An 18,271-nucleotide genomic window follows, 5' to 3' on the forward strand; every position below is an offset into this window, starting at 1 on the left:
GGGGTAGCAGACGGGCCGCAACCACCACACGCGCGCCTGGCCCACATTTGTCCGGCCGCCCTCGACATGCAACCGATCCGGTTCGATTTTATAATTAATCTTAACCCCGAGCCGCCAGGGCCGTAGTTAATCAATTAATTTTTAAACGGAACGTTCTCGCCGCGCCGGGGGTCGTCTGGCAATTAGGAGCGCCACTTTGCGTGTATTAAAAATTACAGATAATGTCGCTAGACAATATTATTCGTCCATAAAAACACCATCATATACTGTTTTAATCCCATTAAATTGTATAGTACTCTGGAGAGCCTTATTTCGTTGCACATGTATAAAATTATTTTGTTATACAAGGTAAGCTTCCCATAAATCCGTGTTTTTAATGATATTACGCATATTATAAAAGCCCGCTTGTTGTCCGTTCTATTACGATCGGAACATTTGTATTTCTTTTGATGTGAATTCTTGACTTCCGATAAGTTAAGAATTTTTGCCTTCTCTAGTTTAATGTGTTTCATCCAAGGGTCATAAATCGTCTCATTTCTGTCATGTTACAACAATCAATTACATTTAAAAAAAATCGAATCAAAAATCTTTTCAGTTTCTTGGGGAAAAAAGTTCAATTTGGCATTAGGATTTTGATTATGACCAATTTTACAATACGTAATATCGGTATTCTGATATTACCACATATGATACATGCATGCTTATTGAGTTTTGTATTGAATCATCAGTTTTAAACATACATATAAAAACTAAGAAGCTATTTTAATTTTAATAATATTTTTTTAATCGTCCATACAAAACCTACTACATTACAAGCATACAAAACTGTAAATAATAAAGTTTTATAGTATTTTTAAAAATGCAAAAAAAAAATGTTCATCTTAAAACTGATAAATGAAAGTACTTGACTGTTATAAATTGATTTATATTATAAATGATTTGCCTTGACATTGACATTAATTTAATGTTCGTGAATCATTGTTTTGTCGGAACCACACTACTCAATCGTGAGAAAAAAAGTCGCAAATACGTGTTAAAAGCGTAATAAATTAACTTGTTATTAGTCTTTACGGCTTGCTAAACAACTGTTATTCCAACGTGATGATCAGACTCGGAGGTATTAGGCAAACGCATCCCCAAAAGCCATTGGTACAAATACAAATGTATGCTATCATGTTGACAGGTGGCGATTATACTTGGACAGTTACATCGTTGTCGAATCAGCTGTTCAAACGACCGTTACGGAAAGGCGTTCTTATAAGAAAAGTATCAGACAATAAAAAATCTGTTTCCACCCCCAAAGCGTCGCATTGGTCCAAACGTTGAGAGTTGGCAGAGCAAAATAACATTCCCTATCTCGACCAGCGTCTCGCAACATCTCTGTTGTACTTATATAAAATATCAATTCATGATAAAGTATCTGAAAATTTCGTACCGCGCTGCTAAATAAGTTAAACTAATTGACTCGTACAACCCGTTTCGGTCCTCGAAAGCATTCCCAGTCGACGAATGGACGTTCGAATGGTCAAGACTGGAACGGCCCTATAAATGTTTGCGCAAATATGCGAACATGGTAATGGATAGTGATTTCCCATTGCCATTTACGCGCTATCAGACAAGCATATTTTATGGGATAATTTCGATAACAGGACTGGGCCGCGCGATGCGATTAGCGCCGCGACGGGTCAGAAGCGAACCTAAAAGCTCTCGCGCGGAGGATGAGAAGCACGAAGAGTTCGCAGATCAGTCTGGAGGACATCAATTGCAGCCGAACCGCGGACGGGGGAGGGTCGGAGGGCGTCTCGCCGCCCACCCGCCGCCCTAGCCGGAATGAGTCAGCCGGGGTGGGCGGCTCGGTCTGAGGGAGACCAGAGCCGGCTGGCGAAGGGGGCTCGGGGCCCGGGGCGCGGGATGACAAAAATCGATACCGTCGGCTGGAAAGCACCGCGTGTGCGGGGACGCGGGGAGGGGGGTGTTCGACGGGCACCGCGTACATATGTACGTGCAATATATACGTACATACGCGCGTGCACGCGGCTTCGTCGGCGGCGGCGACGTCGTTTATCGCGTCTAATCGCCGGCGATTAGCGGCCGGGGTCGAAATCGCCGGGCCGCTCGGTCGCGCGAGGGTTGCCCGACAATTGAGCGGGTCGAGGTTTTTTTCAGTACATTGGAAAAAATGTAATATTTGCAGTCGTAGAATCTTGGTAGGTAACGCTGCGAAAGGAGAAGCAGCGATCGATCGACAGCGGTGGGAGAAGGCGGCCGCCCCCGACGACACCAGCAGAATCCAAAATAAGAGTGCAACCGCAAACTGCTGACAAGAGACGAGAATAGACCCTGACCCACCGGCACGATTGGATTCGAAGATGCTGCACCGAAAGAGCTGCCAGATAGAATAAACGGGGAAAGAGGACGCATCCACCCGAGGAACGTCCGCTTCGTGCGCTCGACAACAATATAATAATAATCCACTGCGTGTGGGTTCTCTCTCGACTGACACGTATAATAACTAAAGCTATGGGTAAATATGCTCATCTGAGAGTGGTGGTTTCGCCACATTTAACAACTCGATTAGAATTCGACGCGGCGTCAAGAATCAAATTAATGCATATTAATGTGATACATTTAGTATGATTACGAATTCGGTAACACCGATATGGAATCAGCTTATTTTCTAAGAAAAGATAAATCCTTGTGTCGATCAGCTGATTCGTTCAATGGCCATTCGATAGGGCGACCGCGTTACGTAAATGCCGGCGAATGATGACATAACGGCGGACGGGAGAGAGGAGAACCAGGCTAAGTGCAACGGCGTTCGTTTCGCATTAACACGGTCACACGCCGTGCCAAACACTGGGTCAGATCCCCGACGACATTAGGCAAAAAAATAACGAACCGCTTTTCTCTCGCTCAGCCGCAGTCAGCTGATGACTGGCGGCGGCCGGGTGGGCGGGGGCGGCACGAGGTGGGCGGCCGGGAGGCCAGAGAAGAGACGAAGAGACGTCTCTCATTCGAACGAGAGCGACGATGGAGGCAGGCGGTCATCAGATTTGCACCGGCGCGATGATCGAAAATCGCGAATGCAAACTTTCACATACCTGTTGCCGAAAACGGGAGAAGGGGGCGGCGAAAAAATGTTAACCCGATTGCATGCATAATATATAGCTGTACAGATACATATTATATCATTAACCTCTAACAACAGGGATAACCAATTTTTTTGAAGACCGCGGTCTTCTCAATTTTAAGCTATAAATAACCAGTGGCGTACGGTGGGTGTTAATATTGGGTGTGCTATAAAAAATAAAAAAAAACGTACATTTTTTCATTTTTATTAGCCGAGGTTTTGACATGCCTAAACTGCCTTACAGCTTTTTCCCATATATAAATAAATAAATAAACATCAAACCTAATCTAAAATATTATTATATAAAAATATCAAATTTCCAATAAACATAAACTTATAATTATTTATATAAAAAATCTAATCTTCTTTCTTTAATCATAAATTTTTCTATCACGCTATCATAAAAAGTGCTCTTCTTTTTAATATCCATAAGGCTCCCTTTTTCTATTGAAATCAAGCTAAGGCCACATAGCCTTTCTTGGCCTTGGGTACTTCGATAACAATTATTAATTCGTTTCAGAGCAGAAAATGAACGTTCTGCTGAAGCAGTACTGCTTGGAAGAGTTAATATTAGTTTGCCTAATTTATCTATTTCCTGAAAACCTGACTCAAGATTATTTGTGTTCATAAATTGTACAAGCTCATGAACAGATTTCTCTGCAAATTCAGGCAAATGATAAAGAACAGCAAGCTCATTTTTTAAACTTATATAATCAAATAATGCTCCATAAAATTGTTGCAGTTTGGTAAGTAATTCATTTGAAAATTTTTCTTTATATTGCTCATATTTTTCTTTCTCCAGAAGGTGAAAATATTCCAATTTGGACATTGAAGAAAAACGGTTTTCAATTTGCTTACATATATTATCAACTATTGTATTAAATAGTTGGCTAAACGCATGCTTTTCTTCAACAAGCAAATCATTACTCAGTCTTGGATAATTTTCTTCCGTTACATAAGAATCCCATAATGTTTCATAATTATTTTCCTGTTCATGTCTGAGTTGTTGCAAAATTTCGGTAACTTTCTTACAGCAATATAATATGTCAAAAGATTTGGATTGTAAAATGTAGGTGTAACAGAAGGAAGTCTTCTACCTACAAAATCTTGTAAAGCATTTATTCGTTTGGAAGATTTCGAAAAGAATGCAGACAATCCATTTAAAGTTTGAAAGAATGATTTGCACACTTTTATATTGGAAAGACCATGTTGTAATGTTAAATTCAACATATGAGCATAGCAGCGTGTAAAAATGGCCAATGGATAAACTTCGAGTACTTTGGCTTGCAAACCATGAATATGCCCACTCATTACACTCGCCCCATCATAAGTCTATCCAACTAATTTTTCTTGAATTTGAAATTCTTCAATTATATTTACAACGTGGCAAAATAAGCCATCGGCTGTTTTATCAGAGCTAACGTCTGTAAAGCCAATAAACCGCTCGTAAACTTTACCTTCATAAACAAAACGCAAAACTGTCGAGAGCTGTGAGTTCGTCATTATATCTGAAGTTTCGTCAAGAATAATAGCGACAAAATTTGCTGAATTTACTTCTTCCGTAATATGATCTTTAATAACATCACCAATTGCTTCAATTATGTCATTCTGTATGGTTGGGGAAGTACCACGAAACACCGTTGCAGTATTTAAATGAGTATCCAAAACAGAATCGTATTCTCGAAGTGCATTTAAAAATTCAAGGTAATTTCCTTTGTTTAGTGAATTACAGGATTCATCGTGGCCTCGAAAAGGTTGTTCTTGTTTTCCTAGATATACTACTGCGTCAATCACTCCTTTTAATATTTCTCTATTTTTATGAACTTGTTCATTATGTTGACTTATATTAGCTTTACGTTGAGCGTCAATCATGACTTCAATTCGTTGTTTTCCAAACATTTTGAGAGAAAAAAATGATTGAACATGTGACTGCGCTCTTTTGTGTTTTTTCAGTGCCATTATCAGATGACTAAGGTCAGCAAATCCACTTTTACTCCACACGCTTCTTTATTTGGAAAACAATATACATGGCCAACAGAACAATCTAGATCGAAGTTCGCAGCCTGTTAACCACTCAGTTCGTTCATATGATGAAAATGAAAAATGTCTTGTATGTTCACATTTATTGTCTTTATGCTTCATAAATAAATTGGGAAGAGGTGGACGTGGTTTGCCAATTTTGATTATCTTCAATTTAATTTCATAACTTCTTTTTGATAATGGATTATTCAGAATATCTTCAACAGTATTCTTCATCATTATTGGGGTAAATAAAAAAATATAATCTAGAATAGAAAATTAAATATTGATTATATGTAAATAAGATAATAAACTATTTTACGCCAAAATATAAAAAATGAGTGACCTGTTATTGTGATATAATGTAATAAAAAAGCAGCGACGGAAGCAAGAGTTTTTGAAGTACGCGCACCAAATTCGAGACCAATTTTACTACTGAGCGCTGCCAGCCGACAGATCGACTTCAACCGTTAAATCTCGGAACAATTTACTTTAGTCAGCGGCCGCGCGCAAGGTCGGCGCGTTATATGTGTTGTTCCAAAACGATCGCTCGCGCGAAAACGTTCAGAGCGAATAACAAATACCAATGCATACTATACACTGCATATTAAAATTTTATAATTTTGCATACTACTGTATGCAAAATGATGTCGCTTTACGCCCTAAATTTTCTAAATTTCTAAATTTCTAAATTTCTATTTTAGATGGTTTTGCGGGTGTGCGCCGCACACCTAGCACACCCTGAATATACGCCCCTGTAAATAACAAACAAAAACTTGTATTAACCTTTTGAACAGTATCGCCGTACATGTACGGTGGTCGATATTTCACTGTTTTGAGGTACCCCAGATAGTTATATATTTACTTATATAACTGAAAAACTTTTTTGATTTGATTTAATGTAATGAACACAACAAAAAATATGTTATATTAATTTTAAGTCTCTGAATTGATACAAAAAAATACACAAAAGCCGAATAATATATAAATATGTGTAAAATAAATAACGAAATTTAATAATAGAAATGTGTTAAAATAAATGATTAAAACTTACAAACAAAAAAGTAGTAAAATAAATCAAAGCAATAGTACGTTGAGAATCGCTGGATTTTTTCCTATAATATACTATAAAAGCAATATAAAATAATAATAAATAAATAACAACGGAAATAATTTTGAAAAAATACGTAAAATTAATTCACTCCCAACTGTATACATAATACTAACAAATTAAAACATGTACATACATAAATTAACTTACTACTGAAAGGGTTAACATCTACCACATAAATATTATAGGCATTTCCACACAAAAGTAGCTTTTCAGACTCATGAACTGCAGGTGAATTTAAACGTTAATTAAAAAATACAGGGTAAATTTTTCAACTGCCGTGCATTTTCCGTAAAGAAATATAATTATTTCCCACACAGTTTGGGCTAAATGTAAAAACAATAAACTTTGAGGTTAATATTATAAATTACTATTTTCTTAGACGGATTTCATAAATTATGTCACAGATTTAGGGCGAGAGGGGGGTCGACGAAATTGTGAGTGTTAAAAAGGAGTCTGGCACAATGTCATTTCGTGACATATTACGTAAAATATTCATGAAAAACCTGTGACATCATTTATGGAAGCCAACTTATGAAAACGTAGTATTTGACCTCGCTTAAAAGAATTATCTTAAGCCCTTTGAACCTTTTGCTCAAAAATATTTTTTTACAAAGAAAGAATTTTTGACTAAAAAATCAATTTCGACAAGAAAGCAATTTTTAATTAAAAAACTATTTAGAAAAACAATAAAAAAAAATACCTATTGTATATAAAAAATAATATAATAGGTTAAAACAATAAATCAATCTCAGATTCAGATTAAATCTCAATACAAAATGACAATTAGGATAATTTGCACAAATACACGGTTTTCTCGCATATTGGAAAATAACGTCGTTTGATGAGTCAAAAGATTATTCTTTAGATGCCGAAATACCGGCCCATAGAGTAAATCAAAATTTCGTAAAATGAAATTAGTAAATCAGGCGTTCAAGTTTCAGACATATAAGCGTCACTTTTTCAGGTCTATGGGGTGCAAAGGATTACTCTTTTTAAATTGTTTAAATCACAAATTATGTTTTCCTAAATTTTCATAATCTGACGGATGAATTAATTATTCATAATTTTAATACCAATCATGTACGATGCTGTTAATTCAAAGTTTTTTTTTCTGACTCTCACGTTAATCGCGTTGGTTTGATTCGCCATGTGGTCGGTAGCATGTGATTCGATCTTTTACTGTGTACGTACACAAAACAAAGAGAGGAGAGAGCAGTTAGTTCAATTGCAACGGCACCAACGCGAATTGCACATGCCATGGGTGCGCGTGCATTTTTTAAAGAAAGTCGAAAATTCTGCGAAAATAAATCACGCTATTCGAAGTGGCGAATTGGCAAGAAATAATAGGGCACACGCGCGTTTTTATTGCCATATGCCACATGGCGCCCCAGGACACGTCTCCCTCGCTGTTTATTATACTCGTTAAAATTATTCAAAATTAATAAACAGGATTGTTGCGACAACACGCGAACACATTGCGAGTGTGTGTGCACAATTTTATTGCGAACGACATACGGGTGTCAGTCGTTTATTAATTACTGCCAAAACGGCACATTATTAGTGTAACAGTGATGACACTTAAATTGTAGGGGTGGATTTTATTGGGCCCCTGAGATGGATAAAGAAATAATCTAATATCCTGGCAAACACATTTTATTATTTTTAAATAATTAATAGCGAATTATAAAAATATATAGTAAATCAATCAAAACATTAGAAATTTCACTAAATAATAAATATAAGGAAAATACTTGAAACTTGTCTGACGACAGGTCGGTCGTAAGATGACGCGATTTAAAATCTGTGCAACCTATGGTTTCTGAGAATTTTTAGTCGGACTTTTACGAATCAATTTAATGCAGCCGCAGTTATTATATTACTGTCGTACTCGGAAAAAGTAATTTAAACCAACCTAAATATATATGTATTATCAATACAAATCATTACTCGAAAGTAATGTAGTTCTAAATTCGCTCTATCGATAATGAGTATTGTTGTATTTTACAAAAACAAATCTTTGAAAAACATGTTAAATAAATTAAACCAAGTTTAAAAATGACTAATAAACAGGGCTGTGGAGTCGATAAAAAAACACGAGTCCGACTCCGATATTTACCAACAACACAACTCCACTCCGACTCCGTCTCCGACTCCGACTTCGACTCAAAAAAGTTAAATTTTATCAGGTATTTTTGGTGTTCTTCTACACTTCTAATATTCATAAGCTATAATCATTCATTATTACGCAATTAAAATTTCATAATTTAAAAAAAAATAGAAAAAATGGTCGGAGTCGCTCATTTTTCACGACTCTGACTCCGACTCCAACTCCGGCCAAAACACCACGACTCCACGACTCCTACTCCGACTCCGACTCCGACTCCACAGCCCTGCTAATAAATCATGTATTATATGCACCTGAATCTTCGCACAAAAGTCTACATTTTCATGCAGACATTATATTCTATGCCACATAACATAATTAAATAAATAAACAAAATTTTGTTTAACTTGACGTATCGACGATTCAATCATTCGTCGTCGATACCCAATACTTTTAAAAGAGTTTTCTTCACATATACCTCTTAAATAATAAAATCGTGCGCCGTTATTGCCATTCTCGGTACTATGGTGAGTGTTTTTCTATGGTTTTATTTTAGTATTCGTTAGTGAGATCAGAAAAATCTAGGAAAATATTGAAAAACATTAAGGTTAACACTCAAAATTTAATTGAAAAACAATCAGGCGAATTCACGTTATCCCAAATCTCCAATGACGCCTGTCGCTTGTGACGGTCACATCAAACCTTCGGATAAACTAGGTCCTTGTATAGATGGTGTTTATACACCGACTCATATAATAAAAATAAAATCTTTCAACAACATCTGTCAAAGTCAATATGAAAAAAAACAGCTGACAACTGTCAGCTGTAAGGCTTTTTTATAGTAATGTATAGTTACGACATCTTACGACTATCCCCTTCTTCCTGCATTAAAACATACGTTCTTCTGCTCTAGTTACTTGCAACTGTTATCTAAGCAGATGAGCTATCCATCTAAATATGCGTCCAATAAAAAGAGCAATAAAATCGCCCGCGCGAATTCCGGGAACGCCCACCGCGCCCGCCGATTATGACATTATGGCACCAACACCACAACCTTTTTAACCGGCGACACACACGTGCGGCTGCTGCACTGCAAGTGAAAAACAAGATCCGGCGTCAAAACACATGCGTCCCACTTGACACACTCGCATCGCTTTCGACAAACACACTATATTATGATCGTCTCTTTTTATGTATAAATTGATCAGAGCGAGAGGGGCTTGAGTCATGCGGCCGCCCACGGGCGCCGGTCGTCCGGGCGCGCGCAGACTTTATATACACGCGAAGCACAAAAGTCTGTCCCGGTGGTGGACCACGTGCGTATCACACGCGCGCGCGATACGTCAGAGCGGATAAATCCGCGAATAAAACGGCGGTCACCGGTCCCGAAATACGGGCAGCTGATGTGTAACGGACTATTAATAACGGCGGCTGTGTCGAGAGAGGGCTAAATGTAACGGGCGTTAGTCATTACTGGATGCTGTTTTTATTTTAATTGGGTTGTAATTGCTTTGATCTCGCTCGCGGTCAGTAGCATGGGCGAAATCTTTAATTAGAAAGGACGGCTATTTTTGAGGGGTATAAAGGATAAACAAGCAGAACATACGCGAAGCCCTACTACACATGATAAAGGAGATCTAAGAGCCAAGAAAAAGTTAATGAAATACTAACTACAAATCATGACAAATGAAGCATGTCGTTCACACGGAGAGCATCGGTTAACTGCGATGTTAAAGGACAACGATCCAATGGTTTGATAGTTGAAAAAGCAATGGTAATTACAGACAATACACTATAAACTCAGTTTGCCTAGAAAATGTTTTTAAAAAAAAATAAGGGATTTTATTGGATAATCTTAGTCTAGATCCGGAACTAAACATCGCAAGAATAAGCATAATTATGGATTCGCGTTTAGTCAGTAATATTTAATTTTTCAAGAAATCTGGTTTCGATAATTTTATTATTTTCATCTACAACATACATAGCTTTTCAAAGTAGGCAATATCGCCCACCTGTGGGCGATGGATGTATCTCAGTGTGAAATGCTGACTACGGGGGAATTTGATAAGCGATGGAAGAGCCATAGGGGGCGACGAGGAAGTGGGTAAAAAGTTTTTTCGTTCAAAAAAGAATGTTGGGCGAAATGTTTTAGGCATTTTGTATTCATAATAAAGTAAATATCTTCTGCATAAAATATAATGCGTTTTAAGATATTTTTGTTTTGTTTTATGAAGATCTTTTACAATCAAAGAGAGATCAAAAATTCCGCTTTCAAATTATTGAAAGCGGAATTTTTGTGCGTCCTAATTACCTTTTTCATTAGAAAAAGGTAATTAGGACGCACTCGAGATTGCATCCGCATATTCAATGCATCATGATCATAACACATGTAATAAAAAAAAACTTTTGGCGCACATTTGGGAATGACTGTCCGTGAATAACAATGCATAAATCAGAGGGTAAAAATTTAGCCCGAATTGAATCTGTGTACACAGAAATTTTTATTTGTTGATCACATCCGAAACTTTTTTTTTCATAAAGTCAGCCGCCAAAATGTTCTAATCAATCTATATTTAACATTTAATTGTCTATTTTTATAGACATCTACTAGTTAAAAAATGTAATAAATACCAACAGTTAATTTGAAACGAAGTAAAAAATATTAGACTCGGTAGTTAAAAATTTTGAACTCGGTAGTTAAAAATTCAACAATACAAATGTTTATCTTATTTTTTTTATAATATTAAAAATATTTTTTTGTCCGGAATAAACTTTGTCCGAAATAATCAGTGTCCGGAATAATCACTATCACAATCCGGAATTATTTGCATTTTCGCTTCAAGCGGCTTGAATTACAAAAGTACCTTGTCTCGCATGACAATATAATACAATAGCAATAAGTTATTGTTACATTGAGCTAATGATTAGTCCAATGTGACCATAACTTATTTAAGATATGAACGCTACTATCATGATCAATTTCAAGTTGCAATGTTGCGAGCGGTGTGTCCAAAATATCAATTTGTGAAGGCATTGAACATATTTAAAGTCACCTTGCTTCAGGGACAGTCGCTCAATGTGACAGAAATTCACTTTACTCATGTCAAATTGTATGTCACAAGCAGATCATCAAAGACATGCATATGTGCTAGCAAATAATTCAGCAAAAAATATCGAACGAAACATTCGCCATTTTTTTCAACTTGATCCATCTATTGATGATCGCAATCGCGAGCTTACTGCAACGCTCGTCGTTATCGCAACAATGTAGCCCATCAAACAAAAAACCGAGTCCATCGCCGCACAAGAAAACTTACAAACCTCTCGAATCAAGGACAAAAGAAAGCCTCCATAGCTGAATAATGTTGAAGAACAGCACCACGAGAATAGGAACAAGAAGTGAAGATTCTCGGAAAGCTACTTTTGCCATTCACTTTCCGAATTCTTAAACAATCGACCGACCAATTGACCCACATCTTGGTCGCTCCGCTCCTGAAGCACATGGCGGGTTTTGGACTCGCATCGACAAACGTCATCGCAAAAGCGGTTTAGTCGATTCGAGCGCAGAACCTAGGTATGTGCTGTGTGATCGATCGATCCAACCGCCGAAATAACCGCATTACATAACGCGACCCGCATTCGTCGTCGTTTGTTTCGTCCACCGGTGGACGAACTAACGGACTCACGCTCGTCGGGCATTTCCTGAGGACTGCGCCTATTCTTGGAACGGACAAAAATGCAGCAGCAACAGCAGCTACAGACACCGACCGACGACCGCCCACCGAGTAGATCGGTTTTCCTCAATATCAGAACAATAAAAAAAAATGCGACCGACTTTCACGATCCATCGATCGGATCCAAGCGTATTTTTGGAACAATCGTTGTATAATACAGAGAGAAGAAATTTGGCAGTGGTTAGTGTTTGTCAACAAACGACTGCCAAATAGCGACCGGCTCGATTTCGCCCATTTTCTATAAGAGAAATAACGATTCTCTCCGTTGATAAAAGTCACGTACTTTGTACGATTTATAAGCAAAAATCGAGCAAAGCGCCTGTCTCTTGCAGCACCAGTGAGCGGGACCGACCTCATTATCGGAGTCTCCTGGTTATATTAAATAATCTCACCTTACCGTATAATAAGTGAGAGCACAATGGAGATCCACGAATAAAATATAATTAATCGCAAATTTTACTTTAAAATATTATTACTGTATGTTCCAATTGCGGGTGGATCCTGTCATTATGCAATTTGCAATTATCTACACCTTTGGCCGCAGCATACATAGTACAAAACGTAATTTGTATGAAAGCGCACGTCTGGGGACCGGATTAACAAGATTGCATCGGCTTCAATCACACAGCTATCAAATTGAGATATGCAAACGCGCATAACCAACAGTGTGACAGGGTCAGGCCAGGGACGACAGTGTAGTCTACATTGGAGACACTATGCACGCTATATTTAATGATAATAGCCCTAATAGTAAGCTATAGATGAATTTTTACATGTAAATTAAAGACGACACTACAAGATGTATAGCACAACAATAAGATAACTCGATCTATACATAAAATTACGCGCTAACTTCGTCTATATAATTATATGATTGATTATAAAATATAAGATTAATTAGAAACTTAAGTTTTGGACTCGAACTTGGCTGCTATAATTACATATTATTCGTACACTAAATTGTAATTCAACACAGACAACATCCTCCGAAGAGTGACTCTCAGAGAGTGCAACCCTCAGAGTTGCATTCACGGACAGAGGGTCAGCCCAGATTTGGCTGCGCCCCCCGAAACTCGTATGTATTCCCAGTGGCAATAAGTGTTGTTGTGAATTATAAAAAATGCTTGAATTGTATCTGCTTCGGGGAACACCCACGTAAAATTCCGATATTTTTAAACGAGCCTAACGATACAGCTAAAACAAAATTTGATTTTACTTACATGTAGTTTTTTTAAACAAATCATTGTTTCAAAAACAAATGTTATGTAATAGACAGGAAAAATATACCAGAATCGAAAACCGCCAGATAAAAGGAAAAATACCATTAATTCATGTATTATATTCTGAGAAATCAAATCTAAAAATAGTATTGTTCCTTAGGCCGCAAAGTTCGGTCTTTTCCTCGTGCATAAGTATTTTTGTATACCCGTGTTATTACTACATACATGAATGTTTTCCGCACATCCGCATCGGCGACCGCAGGTCGTATAATCCCTTATTCCACCACTTCGATCTATATACCGCGAGAAGGCAGCCCTTGTCTTAAATTCCGATTCAACGCGCGATATCCAATATTCGCATTCTCCGCACACAATAGTAATAATGGTGATCTGCCACAAAGAATAAGGACGAGGAAAAGATGCTCTCGAATGCACAAAATCCATAGAATTACATATGAATTAAATTGGGCAAAAATTGCACAGCGATCTATAATTTATACGTACAACTCAACAGTCAATCAAACTTTTTAGTATGGGGTCACCAGTTACAAATAACAACCTAAGAGCAATTGTACCAGAGGTGAAATATATAACGAATTAGAAAAATGTTTAGCATAGTAGAGAATTATTGATTCATTTAACACATTAAATACCATGTGCACAAATTTGTGCGTTCCGTCATATCAACTTCATATAACAAAGTCACACGTTAAACTGTGTATTTACCGTAACACTGCACTAAATGAAGTCAATAATATTATATTAACTAAAATTGTTGAAAAAATCTATATTCAAAATCCAGAGGCTCGAAACTAGGTTAAAAATGCAGTTATAAGATTTTTTTCTATGAATATATCACACATAATATATATTCGTAATAATAAAATGAGGTAACCATAAAACTACGAATCGCGTAGCAAGAAGATACAAATATATTTAAATAATATTTAACACTTTGCGGTCAATATACGCGGTGATATTGGCACGGCACACACAACCGTGCAACTTTTCCATTTTGTTTGATATTTGCAGAATGTTACAAACAAACATATTTCTTTCAACTACATACTAGCAAATGCATACAATGAAAAACACACACTCACTTCCAACTCACTTTTATTCTATTATTATTTATACATATTATATATTTTAACACTAATAAAATATTAATTTCATATTTATGTTCGTGTGGTTTAGACTCAGTTTTTTTTAAATACAGAGTTTTAATTCTATTTATGATTGGTATTTTTTTTTAAACTAATGCACAATATTTGCTCAAAGCCAATTGTCCGAATCTTTTATTTTATGATCTGATAACCCTAGACGTGATCAGTACTGCACAGGTGATTTCTCAACGTTATAAAATACACGAACATCCACTAATAAAATCAGCAAGCATTGTCCATCGTAATGATCGTTTTTTTATACACGGTATTTTGCACACCATGGCGTCCGATGCACTGCTGACCGATTTTCTGCTGAAAAACGATACGTTCGTAGAAAATTTATGCGGCGGCAAAACGGTGGGCGTGCAGGCCCGCGAAAATACCGTCGCCGAGAGGTAAATAGATTTCAAGATCGCGCGCGCACTTTTTTCGCAAAGGTCGGTCGCGATTATTTTTAGAAAAAAGCAATACAGAGAAAGAAGAGTAGGCGTTCAAAAATGCCAGACGACACGGATGAGAAAAAACTCAGCAGCATCAACAAACGCATAGCCATTATCGTGCATGCACCGCACCCCATGCGTTAACCCTTTGAGCGCTATCGTCATACATCGATCTTTCACTGTTTTGAGGTACCCCAGATAGTTACATATTTACATATAGTAAATAAAAAAAATCATATTTGTATAATATTTTTTTTTATTTGATTTAATGTAAATGATTTTTATAGAAAATAATACCAATAAATTAAAGAGTGAATTGATACAAAAAAAAATACACAAAAGCTAAATAATATGTAAGATAAATTATTAATATTAAGAGTATTAAAATAAAAAGTTAAAAATCACGGATTTTTTTCTATAAATGCAATATAAGATAATAATAATTAATAATTATGGAAAAATGCGTTAAAGTAACTCACTCCCATGTGTATACTAACAAATTAACAGATGTGTATAAATTAAACTCACTTCTCAAAAGGTTAATAAATAATAAGTAATGAGATCAAATTTTGAAACGTCACATATCTATGTGGATTTTTGAATTTAATTGAATATTAAACCATGCATTATATAATTTAGGATTAGAAAGTAAGAGCAAGAAAAGAAGAAAACGTTTTATATCCAATAAGTCGGGAAGAAGAGAGGCGTTTCGAAATCTAGTCAGCAGTGAGATGCAAATTGCACATAATGGAAACATATCATACTTTCTCCCTATTTTACACGCGTAAGACAACAGAACAACAATCGCACCACTGTGTTGTTTAGCAGAATTAAGCGTTCAACAGGTATGAGCATCTACTTTGCATTTCATGAGCAATTATATATGGCTTATTTTAAACTACCTTAAATAGAAAATATGACATGTCCGCTTTGAATTAGGAACAAAGCTGGTTCTAATAATAAAAATAGAGAGCAATGTCGACAAAGTTGCCTGTCAAAGCAAATTAAAAAAAAACGCGGCTGTGATAGGAACAGGTCGCCCGAGTCGTCGAGACGATAATATCTAATATCTCCGATGTTCAACTATTGAATATACTCGTGATACACAATGATAACAGCACGTCTAGACAAGATATTAGATACATTTAGCAAAATTACGGGGATTGATCCGAATAAAACCGAAGAAGGACCACACTGAGGAAAATTGTCGACGCGAATAATTAATGTCGGTGACGCGCGAAACGAGAGCGTCCGCCTCCTGGGACACGGGGACACCAGACTCTTCTCGGGGGCTATGCCTCCGTAGCGCCCCTTTGTACGGGCACCGATATGTTCAGAGTTCATCGACGGAGACAGACCTTCGTGCAAAATTAATCATCGCGACTGGAGGAGACACCGGCCATGGGAGCTGGCTAGACGAAATAGAAGTTGCAAAAATAATACATTGTAATTATAAGTCGGGGGATTTAACCTTGTTAAATAAAGTAAGCGATCAATGCCAAAGTTGTGTATTTCAAGAATATTTCATTTCTGACAGAGAAAATAATATCTATACTCCTTCAAGGATTTCTTGAAATAGCTGCAGATGGCAGAGTTGCATCGGACTATTAACTGTAGTATATCAGATGTTCTAACAACTATTGAACTTGAACCGTGATAAACAGTAAAATTGACAGCGCAAAAGAGTCGAGATAAATTTAATAAATATGTTTTATATACATAGATAGATTAAATCTATAAGTTTATAATTGGGTGTTGTATTGTATTAGTCCAATATTGTGACACGCTTAAAATAGCAATATACAAACACTAGTCATGTAATTTTTAAAAGAAAAATCAATATCTTTCCTCTTTGTTTTCGAAATAATACATAAAAGATTATCCGACTGCCCTTTTAACTGACCTCAATATCGCACTCTTTTCTTATCTATATTATGTTTCAGAGTTCTGTAAAAAATAATATCATTAGTTCAGATTTCGGTCACATTTCGAATTAGACGCACAACGTCTTTTACCGGCCATTAATCAAAGTAAAGATTAAACAGGCGATGCTCCCAGTCCTCTGAACGTTATCGATGAACCGTGACATTACGGTAAATTAGATTTGGTCGCAAATCAATCTGGATTTATTTGCTTATCTAGACGCCAATTTACCAATGTTGATTTTTAGATAAAGGCTATCAGCACGTGGCGCTAACTGCGCCCTAAGAAAATATACCACAAAAACAATAACAAAAGCTGAACCGACCGCAACTGCGTAGAATCGAGCAATCGGAGGGCAACACAGTTAGGTCTTATCGGGCCAAGGGCGAATTATGCAATCAAGAGATGCAACCGCGCAACAACAACAAAGCAATGAATTTAATTGCGACGCCATATCGAATGGCGAAATTTCTTCAGCAGTTCCTGGCCGATGCTTCCTATTTCGAATAAATTGCTGCAGTTGTCAAAGAACAAAGAGCCGGGCGAACGATGCAGACCTTTGTTCATCGGCGGACGTCCCGATTTGCATCAATTCCGGGAATATTCCGCAGATGAGATCGTTAAGCTCGAGTATAAAGTTGTAAAAGAGATAATATAAATAGCTGAAGGTGTCGCGAGATAAAAACGCAGTACGATAACTCTAAAATACGTACAGGAAACAATCTAAAGTTTCATTGATGTGTCCTTGCTTCTCGCGGAAAATAACAAAGAGAGTGCTGCCAAAATCCAAAATTTCAACTGTTGCCACCGTGCATTTGGTGTTGGTGATTCACTAACATTCCTGTTCTGTTTTACCATCATGTTACAGACGCAAAATATTTCCAGAATTTTCTCTGAATCTCGAGATTTTATTTTCACAAATTCATTTTAACTACTATTATCTCAATTTAGCAAAATCGATTTTTGTTGATATAATTATAGGTATCATAACAAAAAAAAATATTAATTTATTTTCCGCAAAATAAGTACAAATTTATAATTTTATTATTCTTGCTGCCAAAAAGCCTCATTTAGATGCAGTTGATGTGGACTCTAGTGTAAGCAATGGGTTGCAACAACTACAATCCGATGTGCTCAAAAAATATTATCTTTCATATTCAATACAAGCCACAGTTGCATAATATTAACTCGGAAATATTCGTAATTACTGGAATTGCGGCAATAACAAAGTGTTTTTTTTTAATATTTTTAATGATACTGTTTGATGGCTTTCAACTTGGCCATAAATAGTTGCAATGATAATAAATCAAGTCGCAAACAAAAAAAACGTGCGTAAGCCCAATGCGTTACAATGGATCAATCAGACATAATGAATATCTATAAGTAAGTATTATCTATAAGTGAATATCTATAAGTAAGTA

The 18,271-nt window shown here is 36.6% G+C and overlaps 1 protein-coding gene and 1 long non-coding RNA gene across 6 annotated transcripts in view; both read right to left on the reverse strand.

The window, feature by feature from the left end:
- Positions 1 to 18,271, reverse strand: part of mnb (minibrain) — an 88,819-nt gene that overhangs the window by 23,057 nt on the left and 47,491 nt on the right. The window lies entirely within an intron of this gene.
- On the reverse strand, positions 1,993 to 7,728 carry LOC148235332 (uncharacterized). The gene is made up of 2 exons (XR_015809747.1): positions 5,901 to 7,728; positions 1,993 to 3,252 (listed from the first exon to the last, which is right to left on the reverse strand). It is a non-coding gene; the product is annotated as an uncharacterized LOC148235332 (long non-coding RNA).

Source organism: Plectrocnemia conspersa, unplaced genomic scaffold, assembly GCF_051122295.1.
Source record: "Plectrocnemia conspersa isolate PC_06_02 unplaced genomic scaffold, ASM5112229v1 ptg000005l, whole genome shotgun sequence".
In the NCBI taxonomy this organism is placed as follows: domain Eukaryota; kingdom Metazoa; phylum Arthropoda; class Insecta; order Trichoptera; family Polycentropodidae; genus Plectrocnemia; species Plectrocnemia conspersa.